Source organism: Triturus cristatus, chromosome 12 (genome assembly GCF_964204655.1).
Source record: "Triturus cristatus chromosome 12, aTriCri1.1, whole genome shotgun sequence".
In the NCBI taxonomy this organism is placed as follows: domain Eukaryota; kingdom Metazoa; phylum Chordata; class Amphibia; order Caudata; family Salamandridae; genus Triturus; species Triturus cristatus.
Window position 1 is genome coordinate 28,197,585 of NC_140595.1, and position 14,437 is coordinate 28,212,021.

Genomic DNA, 14,437 nt, shown 5'->3' on the forward strand with positions numbered 1-14,437 from the left:
GATAAGAATATTACAAGTTATCTTAGAGCTCTATAGTCATATAAATAAACTTGTGCCTCTATATGGCCATGGAACTCTTCTGTGGCTTGCAATATCCTTATACTGCGCTGGGGTACTATATATTCTCGTCTCCTCATATCTAAAACAAATCAACATTCATGACCTGAGCTACACGTTTTACCCTGCATCCACTACTATAAACCGTATATCTAAAAATCATAATTATTGACCTTGGCTACAACATGTTTTATTTACCCTGCATCACCTACTATACATTCTTGCATAAAGACCCTTGTGTAGTGCCAGCTGCTGGGAGTGCTTCGAGGCCTATTATGACATCACTGACTGAGTGGTCCAAAGAAGCATCCTATGAGCTGCTCGCTTTTCCCCTTGGTTCGGCCCCCCACTCCCCAGGGGGAGGGGGATAGTGGCGGGACCGGGGGCCTCAGTGGAGGCCACCCCTGGGAGCAGAGCCCGAACACCAAAGACCCGATTGGGTAGAGATAAGGGAGGGGAGAGAAGGAAGCAGGAACACCAGAAGATAGGGCTGGTAGGAGGGCTGGCCCAGATCAGCCGTAAATCCAGGGTAGGAATGTGTTAGGGAGGCAGGGGTATTTAAAGGTGGGCACCGGGCACAAGGCCCTCGATGATTCATTTCACATGATTGATTGACGGCGATGACCATGACCGGATGCTCCCTGTGCCTGCGACGACGATGATCCAACGCTCCTCGAGGCCATCTTGCCAGCGCCAGCCCAGCGCAGTGACGATCGGACCGCGGACCTCCCTGCATCGGTGGAATCGGTGGATCGGATCTCCGGTGGTGGTGATTTCTGCAGCATCAGCGACGCTCGTGGCACCAGAGAACCAGAGAAGGCCTGAGGACTGACCCCCGTGATTCCTGCTTAGCAGCCAGCCAGCAAGTCGACCTGGTAAGCGCCATTTTCTATCCTTAGTGATAGATGGGCCCTGCTTTCTTGATTTACTTATCCTGTATGTCGTTTTTTGCTTAATTGCTTGCTTAAACTGCTGCAGCTTGATTTTCTTTTTTAAAATCTGATTACAATGCATTATTGATGCTCTCTGTTTGACTTATTGTTCTGCTCGATTTTCCCGGCCTTCTTGTGAGGAACAATGATGGAATGTGACTTCAGTCTCTTATCATTCAAGTCTAAGGGTTAGAGTAGTGAATGAAGCCTATTTACTAGGCACTTCGACATGATTCTGTGCTCTTCCCCATAGATCAGGGCTTGCACACATAGCCTAGGGGATAGATTCGTTAGTATTAGGGATAACCTGTCCTGTAGTGAGGGTATTTCATGGAGCCGTGCTGAATTCAGGCCTGGTAGGCCTCAAACGGGAGAGACTCCATCTTTCTTTCTGCTCCGGCAGCTTGGGATGCTTCTAGGTCAAATGTAATGTTTTAGTTATGAAGTGTTATTCGCTTGGAGAGAACCGGTTCAGGCCGGCCCTTATCGAAGGATTGTATTTTTCTTCATGCCGAAGACACTACATCAGGCCGGCCGGCTGGGAACGTGTCCTTGGTACGGGGAGGTACAAGAATTTGGTGGGCGGCAGGTTACAGGCCGGAATTTTCCATGAGGAAACGCACCTCTATATTAGTGAAAGTCTGAGGCAGTTACATGTTCAGTCCGTAGGCGGCATCTAGCCGTTAGCAGTAAAGCTACTACTTATTCCAGGGAAGACAGACGCCATCTTGAAGGCGGAGAAGAACCGAGAGACAGATGCTCTCCTAGCAGAATAGCCAGAGAGGAGAGAGTAGCCGACAAGGAAGAGGTCCCAGTGACTCGGAGAAGGGTGATTCCAGGCGAGCCGAGGCACAGACGAGAAGGGAACCTAGATGACCACTGAGTGCAGGCTACATACTACTAAGGTGATGTCGACCCTTTCTTATTAGAGTGTACAACTTAATCTTTCACTTTTCTTTGCAGGTTATGTGTTATATTGTAATGTTATGTGATTGCGTATGTAATGAGTAATAAAGTACCCAGTTTGTAGTGAACCAACATGTGCTGCGTGTTCTTGTATGAGAGGGTAGCCTATTCTTCTAGTCAGCTGCGGCTACATGAACAGATGTTAACCCTGATCAGGTAAGTGGTAACTGAATAAGGGAAAGAGGAGCCCCTCGAACCTGAGAACAGGCTATGCTCGAACTGGCAATCCTTGTGTGATCTGATGAATAGTGAGACTGATTCCCTTTTTGTATGTTATGGTGATCATAGGATGAACTGTCGTATGAGACTGCCGTCTAGGTAGAGAGGTCTGGATTCGTATAGGATCGCGAGGCCGCCACTTGTGATACTGTCGTATGGGCAGAGAGGTCTGGATTCGTAGGGGATCGCGAGGCCGCCGACTGTGCTAAGACTGCCGTCTGGGTAGAGAGGTCTGGATTCGTATGGGATCGCGAGGCCGCCACTTGTGATACTGTCATATGGGCAGAGAGGTCTGGATTCGTAGGGGATCGCGAGGCCGCCGATTGTGCTGAGACTGCCGTCTGGATAGAGAGGTCTGGATTCGTATGGAATCGCGAGGCCGCCACTTGTGCTGAGACTGCCGTCTGGGTAGAGAGGTCTGGATTCGTATGGGATCGCGAGGCCGCCACTTGTGATACTGTCGTATGGGCAGAGAGGTCTGGATTCGTATGGGATCGCGAGGCCGCCGATTGTGCTGAGACTGCCGTCTGGGTAGAGAGGTCTGGATTCGTGTGGGATCGCGAGGCCGCCACTTGTGATACTGTCGTATGGGCAGAGAGGCCTGGATTCGTATGGGATCGCGAGGCCGCCGATTGTGCTGAGACTGCCGTCTGGGTAGAGAGGTCTGGATTCGTGTGGGATCGCGAGGCCGCCACTTGTGATACTGTAGTATGGGCAGAGAGGTCTGGATTCGTATGGGATCGCGAGGCCGCCGATTGTGCTGAGACTGCCGTCTGGGTAGAGAGGTCTGGATTCGTGTGGGATCGCGAGGCCGCCACTTGTGATACTGTCGTATGGGCAGAGAGGTCTGGATTCGTATGGGATCGCGAGGCCGCCACTTGTGATACTGTCGTATGGGCAGAGAGGTCTGGATCCGTATGGGATCGCGAGGCCGCCGATTATAAGAGGTCTTGGTATGTATAGTAGGAATTCCCTGTCCTTAGGTGGTAGATATATGTGGTTGAACTATTGTAAATAGGTTCTAGGGAGGGGGTAATGTTCTGGCTGGGTTAGTGAGGCTCTGATGAGCGGGTTCTATCTGATCCGAAAACCCAAGCAGAACATTTGGCGTCACGAACCGTTTACGAAACCTGTGTGCATTGTGGTTGTTTCGTGTTTGCTTTCGGCGCGTGCGTGGTTTCGTTTGTATATTATTTCTATATACTTGTGTGTAGTTTTCTTTTCTCTTTCTTCTTTTTCTTTTTCTCTTTTTCTTTCTTTTCCGAGATGTTTTCTAGAAAGTCGAAATCTACCTTTAAGTTGCCCGTTGATATTCCCGGTTGGGATTCAATGCCTTATGAAGCCTTAGCCCGTGAGTGGGCTGATTCTACTGGTTTGAGTGAGAATTGGAATTCTTTTTTGGAGCTGGCGGAGCCGGCTAATGTGATTACTTGTTTACAGAAGGCGCCGGTATCTAAGGGTGATGAGCTTCCCGTTTTGGGGCACAGAGGTTGGATTGTTCTGTCTGCGTACAGAATTCTGCATGAGAGGTTGTTGAAGTTACAGAACTTGCATAAGGATTTGGAAACGAACTTTGTTGAGATTCAGAATGCTCATACTTTGTTGCAGTGTCAAAATAAGTTGCTTGCTGACAAACTTGAGACGTACCAAACTATTGCCGAAAGGGCGGCTGTGCGAATTGCTCGTTATAAATACAAGAATCGGCGTGGTCGGGTTTCGACGCGAAAGGTACGTCTGGTCGTGGCGAAAGCCGGACTGGATTGGAATCCTGATGAATGGGATGGTAATATCTGGAACTCGAGTGATTCTCCTTCCTCGGGTGAGGAGTCTGCCAAGCGCGAGTCCTCTCGCTCCGGCCGTGATTGTAAGTCTGCTTCTTGCGCCTCTGATGGTGCACCCCGTGATTGCGCTCGTCCTTCGAGCGGGGTCGATGCTTCTTACACTGATTGTTCCTAAACGTGTACTGGTCGAGCTCCTTGTGATGCTCGTCCCGCGGTCTCGGTGCATCCAGTTTTTCGGCGGAAGTTGCAGCAGGCTCCCGGTGCTCCCAATGGTATTGCTTTAGACTCTTTGGAGGATTTTACTCAACAAGAAATTAGTGATATTTTGCAGCGATTTCGGCAGCGAGCTGGTGAGACCTTACTCACATGGATGGTGCACTTTTATGAACTGGGCGCTGCTGGCATTATGTTGGATGCTGGCGATTGTTTGAAGTTTTGTTCCTTGAGTTCGGATTCTACTGTACAGGATCATTTTCGTAACTTTAATGTTGGTGGTCAAATTTCTTTGCTTCAATTGGCGACTGAGGGTTGTAATCAAAAATATCCTACTGAGTCTGACTGGCCTGTGAATGACAAACCGTGGTATACTTTGCGCGATGCTGCGCAACGTCTCAAAGAGGAGGTGATGAAAACGGCAATTTTTCTAAATACTGCTGACAGGTTGCTTGATGGTTTCTTGACATCTTCTGTGCGGAATCGTATTATTCGTTCTTCCCCTGTTGCTTATAAGCAGGTCATGATGACTTTATTGATTAATCAGACTGGTAACATGTTATCTGTGGTGCTGGAATCGGTACGCCAACTCGGTGAGTTGGGTGAGTGGTTTAAACCTGAACGGCAGTCCCGGCCTGACACTCGTACTCCTGGTGACAATAAACTTACTAGACGTGATATGTTTTTTGGTCTTATGGCCGATGGTGTGCGGAAGGAGGACATTGATGGTGAGACTACTTCTCGTTTGTGGGAAATGTTTTGCAAACGTGGCTTGGATCGAAAGGAGGGTGCCCGGCGTGTTCGGACAACTGAGTGTGATCGTGGTTTTTCTGACGGTAGCGGTAATGACGACCGCCGTGGGCGCTCTGATCGTCGTGATGATCGACGTTATGTACGTGATTTGTCCCCCCGTCGTGAGAGAGACAGGGAGAGAGGGGGGGAAAGAGAGAGGGGGAGAGATGATTATGTTAACAGCAGACGTAGAGATGATAGGGATCAATCCCCTGAGTTGAGAAGGATAGAGGATCGACACATATTGGCCGATCGAAACCCGTAGTACAATGCAGAGAACAGGAATCCATTTCGTAATGGAGATGGATATGAACAGGAGGTATCGATACCTGGGAAACGTGAGAGTCTTTATCCTGATTTATCCTGGTACACAGAACGCAGTAAAGATGACTAGGAAATAGGTCAAGCTCCAGTACACAGATGGGCTCACAGAGATAATAGACCCTATGTAGATATTGATATTTATTGGAGACATCGTAATATCCAAAGGGCCCGAGCATTGGTAGATACAGGAGCGGAGGCCACTCTTATTCATGGAAAATCAAAGAAGTTTAAAGGTCAGCCTTTTACAATTACCGGATTAGGTGGAAAGGAAACTCCCGCAGTTCAAACTTTACTTGAAATGAGAATAGGTAGAATTCCTAGAAAAGAATACTCTGTATTAGTGGTGCCACTCTTAGAATTCATAATTGGAATTGATATTTTGAAAGGAATGACTTTGCACTTAGATGATGGATGTTACCAATTTGGAACTAAACATTATATATCGTCCAGGCCTGTACGGGTTGGTCGTTTAAGAATGCCCCCCATAAAAGTTCCCCAGGCGACAAAAGTGGTTCGTCAGAAGCAGTATCGTATTCCAGGTGGTCATGAAGAGATTAGTACCACTATTCAGGAGTTGGTGGATGCAGGAGTTATAACCCCAGTTACTTCTGCTTGGAATAATCCTGTTTGGCCTGTACGTAAGAGTGATAATTCTTGGCGCATGACTGTTGATTATCGAGAATTGAATAGACACACACCCTCTTTGACTGTTGCAGTACCGGATGTTATTACCCTAATTGAAAGAATACAAAAACATCCAGGTACATGGTATGCGTCCATTGATATTGCTAATGCTTTCTTTTCGATTCCGATTGCCCCTGAGTGTCAGGAACAATTCAGTTTTACGTGGAATGGGCGTCAGATGACGTTTAGAAGTCTTCCCCAGGGCTATGTGCATAGTCCTACGATATGTCACCGGCTGGTGGCAGAGCATTTGGCTGAGGTACCGGTTCATCCGCAAATTCAGATTTGTCATTATATTGATGATATTTTGATCCAAGGCGAAACACAAGAGGAAGTTCAGACCCAATTGGACAGAGTCATTGAGTGCCTGCGTGAGAAAGGTTGGGAAATCAACCCGGATAAGTTACAAGGTCCGTCCCAGGCTGTGAAATTTTTGGGTATTAATTGGCATGAGGGGCACCGAGAAGTGATCCCTCAGGTTAAACAGAAAATTCTTGATTTTGCAGTTCCGAGGAATAGGAAAGAAGCCCAAAGCTTCATTGGTTTATTTGGTTTTTGGCGCCAGCATATTCCTCATTAGAGTCAAATATTGGCCCCTTTGTACCAGGTCACTCGTAAAAAGAATGCATTTGAATGGGGTAAACCACAGCAAGATGCGTTCAGTCTGGCAAAAGAAGCAATTCAGCATGCTCTGGATTTATGGCCTGTATGTGATGGTGATGTGGATTTGAATGTGTCTGTACAAGGCCTTTATGCGAATTGGAGTTTGTGGCAGAAACAAGGCAAGAGTAGAGTACCGCTAGGTTTCTGGACCAAAAAGTTACCTGATGCTGGTGAGCGTTATACACCTTTTGAGAAACAGTTACTTGCATGTTATTGGGCTCTGGTGGATACCGAGCAATTGACTTTGGGACATGATATAGTTTTGCGACCTGAAATTCCTATCATGCAGTGGGTTATGAGTTCGCCGAAAACTCACCGAATTGGACACGCTCAAGAGGCGAGTGTGATTAAATGGAAATGGTATATACAAGACAGGGCACGTGTGGGACAAAAAGGAGTTGCATCTTTGCATGAGCAGGTGGCGCGGGCGCCATCGACTGAGACTGAGAGTGAATGTTCCGTACCTTTAGTACAGGAGTCTCCTGTTAAGTGGGGTAGACCTTTTGATGATTTGTCGGCGGAGGACAGAAACCATGTCTGGTTTACGGATGGTTCAGCAAGGTTCATAGGGACGAAACGGCATTGGAAGGCGGTGTCCTATAATCCGATCACACAAAAATTGCTGAGCACAACTGGTGAGGGTAAGAGCAGTCAATTTGCTGAACTCTATGCTGTTTATCAAGTTCTGAAACAAGAGTTACCTGGCACATGTCATATTTTCACCGATTCTTGGTCCACTGCCAATGGACTGGCAGTTTGGTTGCCGACTTGGCATTCCCATAGTTGGAAAATCCATTCAAAAGAACTATGGGGAAAAGAATTATGGCAGGAGATTTGGGAAATGCTCCCACAGAGTACTGTTACAATCTTTCATGTGGATGCTCATACCCCGATAGACTCTCTTGACAAATTCTTTCATAATATTGCAGATGAGAAATCTAAAATTGCTGAGGCAGTGGTGGACAGGCAAGATTCTGATATTGCGGGATTGGCGAAATGGGCCCACCAGAAAGCAGGACACTTTGGAGAGAAAGCCACTAGCAGGTGGGCTGCTGATAGAGGAATTTATATTCCCCTAGATTTAATCAAAAATGTTATTCTACATTGTCCCATTTGTCAGCATATCAGGCAGCGCAAAGTGCCCCAAATTGTTAAAGGTCATTTACATCGCGGGAAATTGCCCGCTCAAATTTGGCAGATTGATTACATTGGTCCACTTCCTATGAGTAGGAATTGTCAATATGTTTGCACTATTGTTGATACATACAGTGGCCTGTTGGTGGCCCTTCCCTGTAAGCAAGCTACCCAATTGAATACTATTAAAACATTGGAATTGATTATGATGTATTATGGTGTGCCATTCCAAATTCAATCTGATAATGCATCCCATTTTCGTGGAAGATTGGTACAGGAATTCTGTGTGGAAAACAATATTGAATGGGTGTTTCATATACCATATTATCCACAGGCCTCGGCTCTTGTGAAGAGGTTGAATGGACTGCTGAAAAATCAGTTACGTAAATTAACAGATGACAAGTATAAGAATTGGCGAGACTTTTTGCCTCAAGCGCTCTTGATTTTGAATAACCGTCCTTTTCTAAATGCTGAATCCCCACTTATGCGTTTGTTTCCTCCGAATGTTGATGCTAAGCCCAATGAAATCAGAGAGACTGTGATGTACTGGGAGATTACTCCCGGAGCTTTGGCTCCATGTAGAGCGACCCCAGGGTCGGCAGGTTTAGACTTGCATGCCATGGATGACACCGTTATAAAAAGTAAGGATAGAGTCATCATTGAAACTGGTGTTGGTGTTCATATACCAACTGGAAATTTCGGATTAATCGCCCCTAGATCGGGGCTGGCTGTAAAAGGCATTCAGGTGCTTGGAGGAATCATTGATAGTGATTATCAGGGAGAGATTAAGGTGCTCCTGCTGAATAGCAGTGAGGTTGACTTACTGATACATCAAACTGACCGAGTGGCTCAATTGCTAATAATGCCTGTTTTCAGTGGTGAGATAACAAAAGGCACTGCCCCAACGTTGCTAACTGTACGAGGCCAGAAAGGTTTTGGCTCCACAGATAATCCTGGGGCCAGAGTTTGGGTGCAGTCGCCTAAGAATCCCCCTGAACAAGCAGAAGTCATTGCAACCGGTCAAGACAACACCATTTTAGTTATGAGACCAGGGAAAGATAGCTGGGAAGCAGTCCCGGCTGACAAATGTTACTTACGAGAATGAATAATGCCTGTATTTGATTCTCTTTCAGATCATTCTTTGGACTGTTGCTGCAGGATGTGTCGGCGTTGGACTCCTTTTGGGCTGGTACGACGAGAGAGGAGGGATCCCATCAACCCGGGCTGAGTTGAGAACCCGAGTGTCGCGTTCCTTCGCTGCGTGGGATTCGTCGCCGAACTTTTGGATTACATTAGCCAAACAAGTGACTAGAGCCCCTCATTTCTGCTTGACACCGATGAGATCGGTGACGGACATTCTAGCGACTTGTTTAGTTGCTGTCCCTGCTTCATTGGAGACTTTGACTCATATTTTCAATTTATCAAATGCTCGCCCCAATGTTCTTCTGGGCAATTTTGCCACCCATGAGTATTGCCCCTTGTGTACTGTACTGTCAGACCCGATACCCCCCATCCAGTCCCAAATAGTTACCTATAATATCACACAGGGTGATTTGTGTTTTTTCCTTACTTGTGATCCTAGTGCGATTTCTGAATGTACGCGTTTAAGATTGAAAGGTGCCACTTCATTCACCGCTCATGAACGAACTTTGTGCCTTCAAAGGACACCGAAAACTTGTACTTCTGTTCAGAATGACATGACTTGCAAGAGTATGGTAGTTACCCCCAGTCACTATCGCACGATGTTACTACCTGCCGGATGGCTTTTCTCATGTGGTAATACTTCCTGGCCATATATCCCCGCAAATATTTCTGGAGGCCCTTGTGCCATTACTAGACTGAGCTTGTTAATGTTTTCGTCACATCCGAATGCCAGCTCTCGTGTGATTCGAGATACAGTGAGGTTACAGGAGGATTGTGACTCATCTTTGCATTTATATTCCAAGTCTGAATACCTTAGCCTGGCTATTTCAATTGTTGGTGTTCCTGCTTTGGCAGTTTATAATGCCAAATCTATTGGGAAAATGGCCTGCTGGATGGTAAAATCCATCAATCATACTTCTACAGTCCTGTCTGACATGCTATTAGACGCCCAGGGTGAACGTAGGGCTATCTTGCAAAATCGAGCGGCCATTGATTATCTTTTGCTTAAACATGGACACGATTGTTCTGATTTTGAGGGTCTTTGTTGTTTTAACTTGTCGGATCATACAAAATCCATTCAAGCTCACATTGATAAACTACATGACTTGACGGAAGAAGTTAGAAAACACATTGACCAGGGCTGGTTTGACTGGCTCTTTAATTGGTTACCTGATTTGCATATGTTACGTCAGATATTAGGAGGTATTCTGATTACTATCGGCATTTTGATTTCTATCTGTTGCTTTATTCAGTGTATTCCTTCACTACTTCAATTCTGCACACCTGGTACTAGACATAGATCAGTTAGTCTTGTTTCATATTATTCTTCCACAGATATTAGTTCTGTTTAATGAATGTATAATAGACTGAAGTCAAGGGTGAAATGTTCTGCTCGATTTTCCCGGCCTTCTTGTGAGGAACAATTATGGAATGTGACTTCAGTCTCTTATCATTCAAGTCTAAGGGTTAGAGTAGTGAATGAAGCCTATTTACTAGGCACTTCGACATGATTCTGTGCTCTTCCCCATAGATCAGGGCTTGCACACATAGCCTAGGGGATAGATTCGTTAGTATTAGGGATAACCTGTCCTGTAGTGAGGGTATTTCATGGAGCCGTGCTGAATTCAGGCCTGGTAGGCCTCAAACGGGAGAGACTCCATCTTTCTTTCTGCTCCGGCAGCTTGGGATGCTTCTAGGTCAAATGTAATGTTTTAGTTATGAGGTGTTATTCGCTTGGAGAGAACCGGTTCAGGCCGGCCCTTATCGAAGGATTGTATTTTTCTTCATGCCGAAGACACTACATCAGGCCGGCCGGCTGGGAACGTGTCCTTGGTACGGGGAGGTACAAGAATTTGGTGGGCGGCAGGTTACAGGCCGGAATTTTCCATGAGGAACGCACCTCTATATTAGTGAAAGTCTGAGGCAGTTACATGTTCAGTCCGTAGGCGGCATCTAGCCGTTAGCAGTAAAGCTACTACTTATTCCAGGGAAGACAGACGCCATCTTGAAGGCGGAGAAGAACCGAGAGACAGATGCTCTCCTAGCAGAATAGCCAGAGAGGAGAGAGTAGCCGACAAGGAAGAGGTCCCAGTGACTCGGAGAAGGGTGATTCCAGGCGAGCCGAGGCACAGACGAGAAGGGAACCTAGATGACCACTGAGTGCAGGCTACATACTACTAAGGTGATGTCGACCCTTTCTTATTAGAGTGTACAACTTAATCTTTCACTTTTCTTTGCAGGTTATGTGTTATATTGTAATGTTATGTGATTGCGTATGTAATGAGTAATAAAGTATCCAGTTTGTAGTGAACCAACATGTGCTGCGTGTTCTTGTATGAGAGGGTAGCCTATTCTTCTAGTCAGCTGCGGCTACATGAACAGATGTTAACCCTGATCAGGTAAGTGGTAACTGAATAAGGGAAAGAGGAGCCCCTCGAACCTGAGAACAGGCTATGCTCGAACTGGCAATCCTTGTGTGATCTGATGAATAGTGAGACTGATTCCCTTTTTGTATGTTATGGTGATCATAGGATGAACTGTCGTATGAGACTGCCGTCTAGGTAGAGAGGTCTGGATTCGTATAGGATCGCGAGGCCGCCACTTGTGATACTGTCGTATGGGCAGAAAGGTCTGGATTCGTAGGGGATCGCGAGGCCGCCGACTGTGCTAAGACTGCCGTCTGGGTAGAGAGGTCTGGATTCGTATGGGATCGCGAGGCCGCCACTTGTGATACTGTCGTATGGGCAGAGAGGTCTGGATTCGTAGGGGATCGCGAGGCCGCCGATTGTGCTGAGACTGCCGTCTGGGTAGAGAGGTCTGGATTCGTATGGAATCGCGAGGCCGCCACTTGTGCTGAGACTGCCGTCTGGGTAGAGAGGTCTGGATTCGTATGGGATCGCGAGGCCGCCACTTGTGATACTGTCGTATGGGCAGAGAGGTCTGGATTCGTATGGGATCGCGAGGCCGCCGATTGTGCTGAGACTGCCGTCTGGGTAGAGAGGTCTGGATTCGTGTGGGATCGCGAGGCCGCCACTTGTGATACTGTCGTATGGGCAGAGAGGCCTGGATTCGTATGGGATCGCGAGGCCGCCGATTGTGCTGAGACTGCCGTCTGGGTAGAGAGGTCTGGATTCGTGTGGGATCGCGAGGCCGCCACTTGTGATACTGTCGTATGGGCAGAGAGGTCTGGATTCGTATGGGATCGCGAGGCCGCCGATTGTGCTGAGACTGCCGTCTGGGTAGAGAGGTCTGGATTCGTGTGGGATCGCGAGGCCGCCACTTGTGATACTGTCGTATGGGCAGAGAGGTCTGGATTCGTATGGGATCGCGAGGCCGCCACTTGTGATACTGTCGTATGGGCAGAGAGGTCTGGATTCGTATGGGATCGCGAGGCCGCCACTTGTGATACTGTCGTATGGGCAGAGAGGTCTGGATCCGTATGGGATCGCGAGGCCGCCGATTATAAGAGGTCTTGGTATGTATAGTAGGAATTCCCTGTCCTTAGGTGGTAGATATATGTGGTTGAACTATTGTAAATAGGTTCTAGGGAGGGGGTAATGTTCTGGCTGGGTTAGTGAGGCTCTGATGAGCGGGTTCTATCTGATCCGAAAACCCAAGCAGAACACTTATTTTTATTCAGATTTCTTCAGATTGCAAGTTCTCATTTATGCGCTCTGCCTGACTGATTTTACTTTCAGACTGCAATTTATGTGCTCTGCCTGATTGGTTTTTATTCAGATTGCATTTATCACCTACGCGCTCTGCTGGATTGATTTTTACCCTGATTGCATTTACGCGCTCTGCTTGACTGATTTTACACTCATATTGCAATTTACGTGCTCTGTCTGATTGATTCATATTCATATTGCAATTTATCATCTATGTGCCCTGCTTGATTGATTTTTACTCAGATTGCATTTTACCAGCTATGCGCTCTGCTTGATTAATTAATTTTGTACAGAGACTCATCATTTATGCACCCTGCGTGATTGCTTGAAACTCTTTCGCGCCCCGATTCTCGGCAGGAGACTCGCGGTCCGACCCGCTCCGCCCTCACTCCCAGGACTGAGAGTCCATACCCTGTGCGGCTGAACCCCAAAAGCTCGGCCCTTGCCCTCTAGCTCCCCCCACCAAGCACAACCAACCATGGAGTCCGACGTCACGGCTCAACCTGACAACACCGAAGACGATATGGAATGGAAGATCAAGGCAAAGAGAGGACGTGAATCGTGCCCTAACTCGCCAGAAAAAGCATCAAAGCTTGCCCGCGCACCCCCCACACACAACACGATTCCAACCTCAAACCGCTACCTGGTCCTCCAGAGCGCCCAGGACAATGACGCCCAGGACAACACGGCATCTGAACCCGGGACCTCTTCAGGTCCGCCAAAGCGACAACGGATCCCTCCCATCATCCTGAAAAACTTGGCCACCCACAAGGACCTCGTGGAACTACTGGACGAACACTGCATCTCGCCCTTCACAATCAAGCCCCGGCAGGACCACGCCAAGATCATGCTCACCACACCGGACGACTACAGGAGCGTGACCAGCATGCTTACAGACCAGAAAATGGAGTACCACACCTTCTCACTGACCACCGCAAAAGCTCAGCGCTTTGTAATACGCGGGCTCCCGGCAAACGCATCCCTTGGGCACATCACTGAGGACTTAGCGGAACTTGGACTCCCAGTCAAAAATATAACGCAGATCGTCTCTCCAGCGGACAAGAACAAGAAGTTCCCCCTCTTTGTGGTAACCCTGTCGGCAAGCAAGGATGGGAAGCCAGCAGACCTCTCATCAGTCACACGGCTCTGCAGTTGCACTGTCACCACAGAAGCACCTAGAGGGAAACGAGGACCGGTCATGTGCTACAACTGCCAGCGCTTGGGGCACACCTCTGCTTTCTGCCACCAGAAGCCAAAGTGCGTACGCTGTGGAGGCGAGCACACCTCTAACCAATGCACTAGGAACCGTGAAACCGAACCAGCAATATGTGCTAACTGCACAGGACCCCACCCAGCAAGCTACCGCGGCTGTCCCTACCTGCAGAAGGCAAAGAAGGATGGACCGCGCAAACCACCCCAACCACAAAAGACTTCCCCACACTCAACTGCGACAGACCAGGGACAAAGGAAGAGCTCCAAACCTGCATTGGCTCACAGGACCCCAACTGGCAATCCAACCAACAGCCATAGCGACGCGCGTGTGGATGGAAGAACATACGCAGAAGTAACAGGACCCAAACAGAACAGCCCACCACCACCACCACCAACACCAATGCCACCACGACCACCTGCCCCAGCACCATCCTTTGAAATAGGCTCAGCCATCAACTGGCAGGAACTCATCACGAAGATTGCGAAAACAGTCGCAGACATGAACATCCACCCTTTGGTGACAATGGTGGCGAATCTCATCGCCGGACTTTTCCACGGTGAAGAAAACACACATAATGGCACCAAAATCTAAAGGAAACTCCCTCTTCTTGATGTGGAATGCTACCAGCATTCAGAAGAAAACTGCAGA

The 14,437-nt window shown here is 47.8% G+C and overlaps 1 long non-coding RNA gene across 1 annotated transcript in view; it reads left to right on the forward strand.

Moving 5' to 3' along the window:
• Positions 1–816: 816 nt before the first annotated feature.
• Positions 817–14,437, forward strand: part of LOC146772286 (uncharacterized) — a 30,994-nt gene continuing 17,373 nt past the window's right edge. The window contains exon 1 of the long non-coding RNA XR_014971907.1: positions 817–932. This is a non-coding gene — a long non-coding RNA (uncharacterized LOC146772286). The remainder of the gene's footprint in view (positions 933–14,437) is intronic.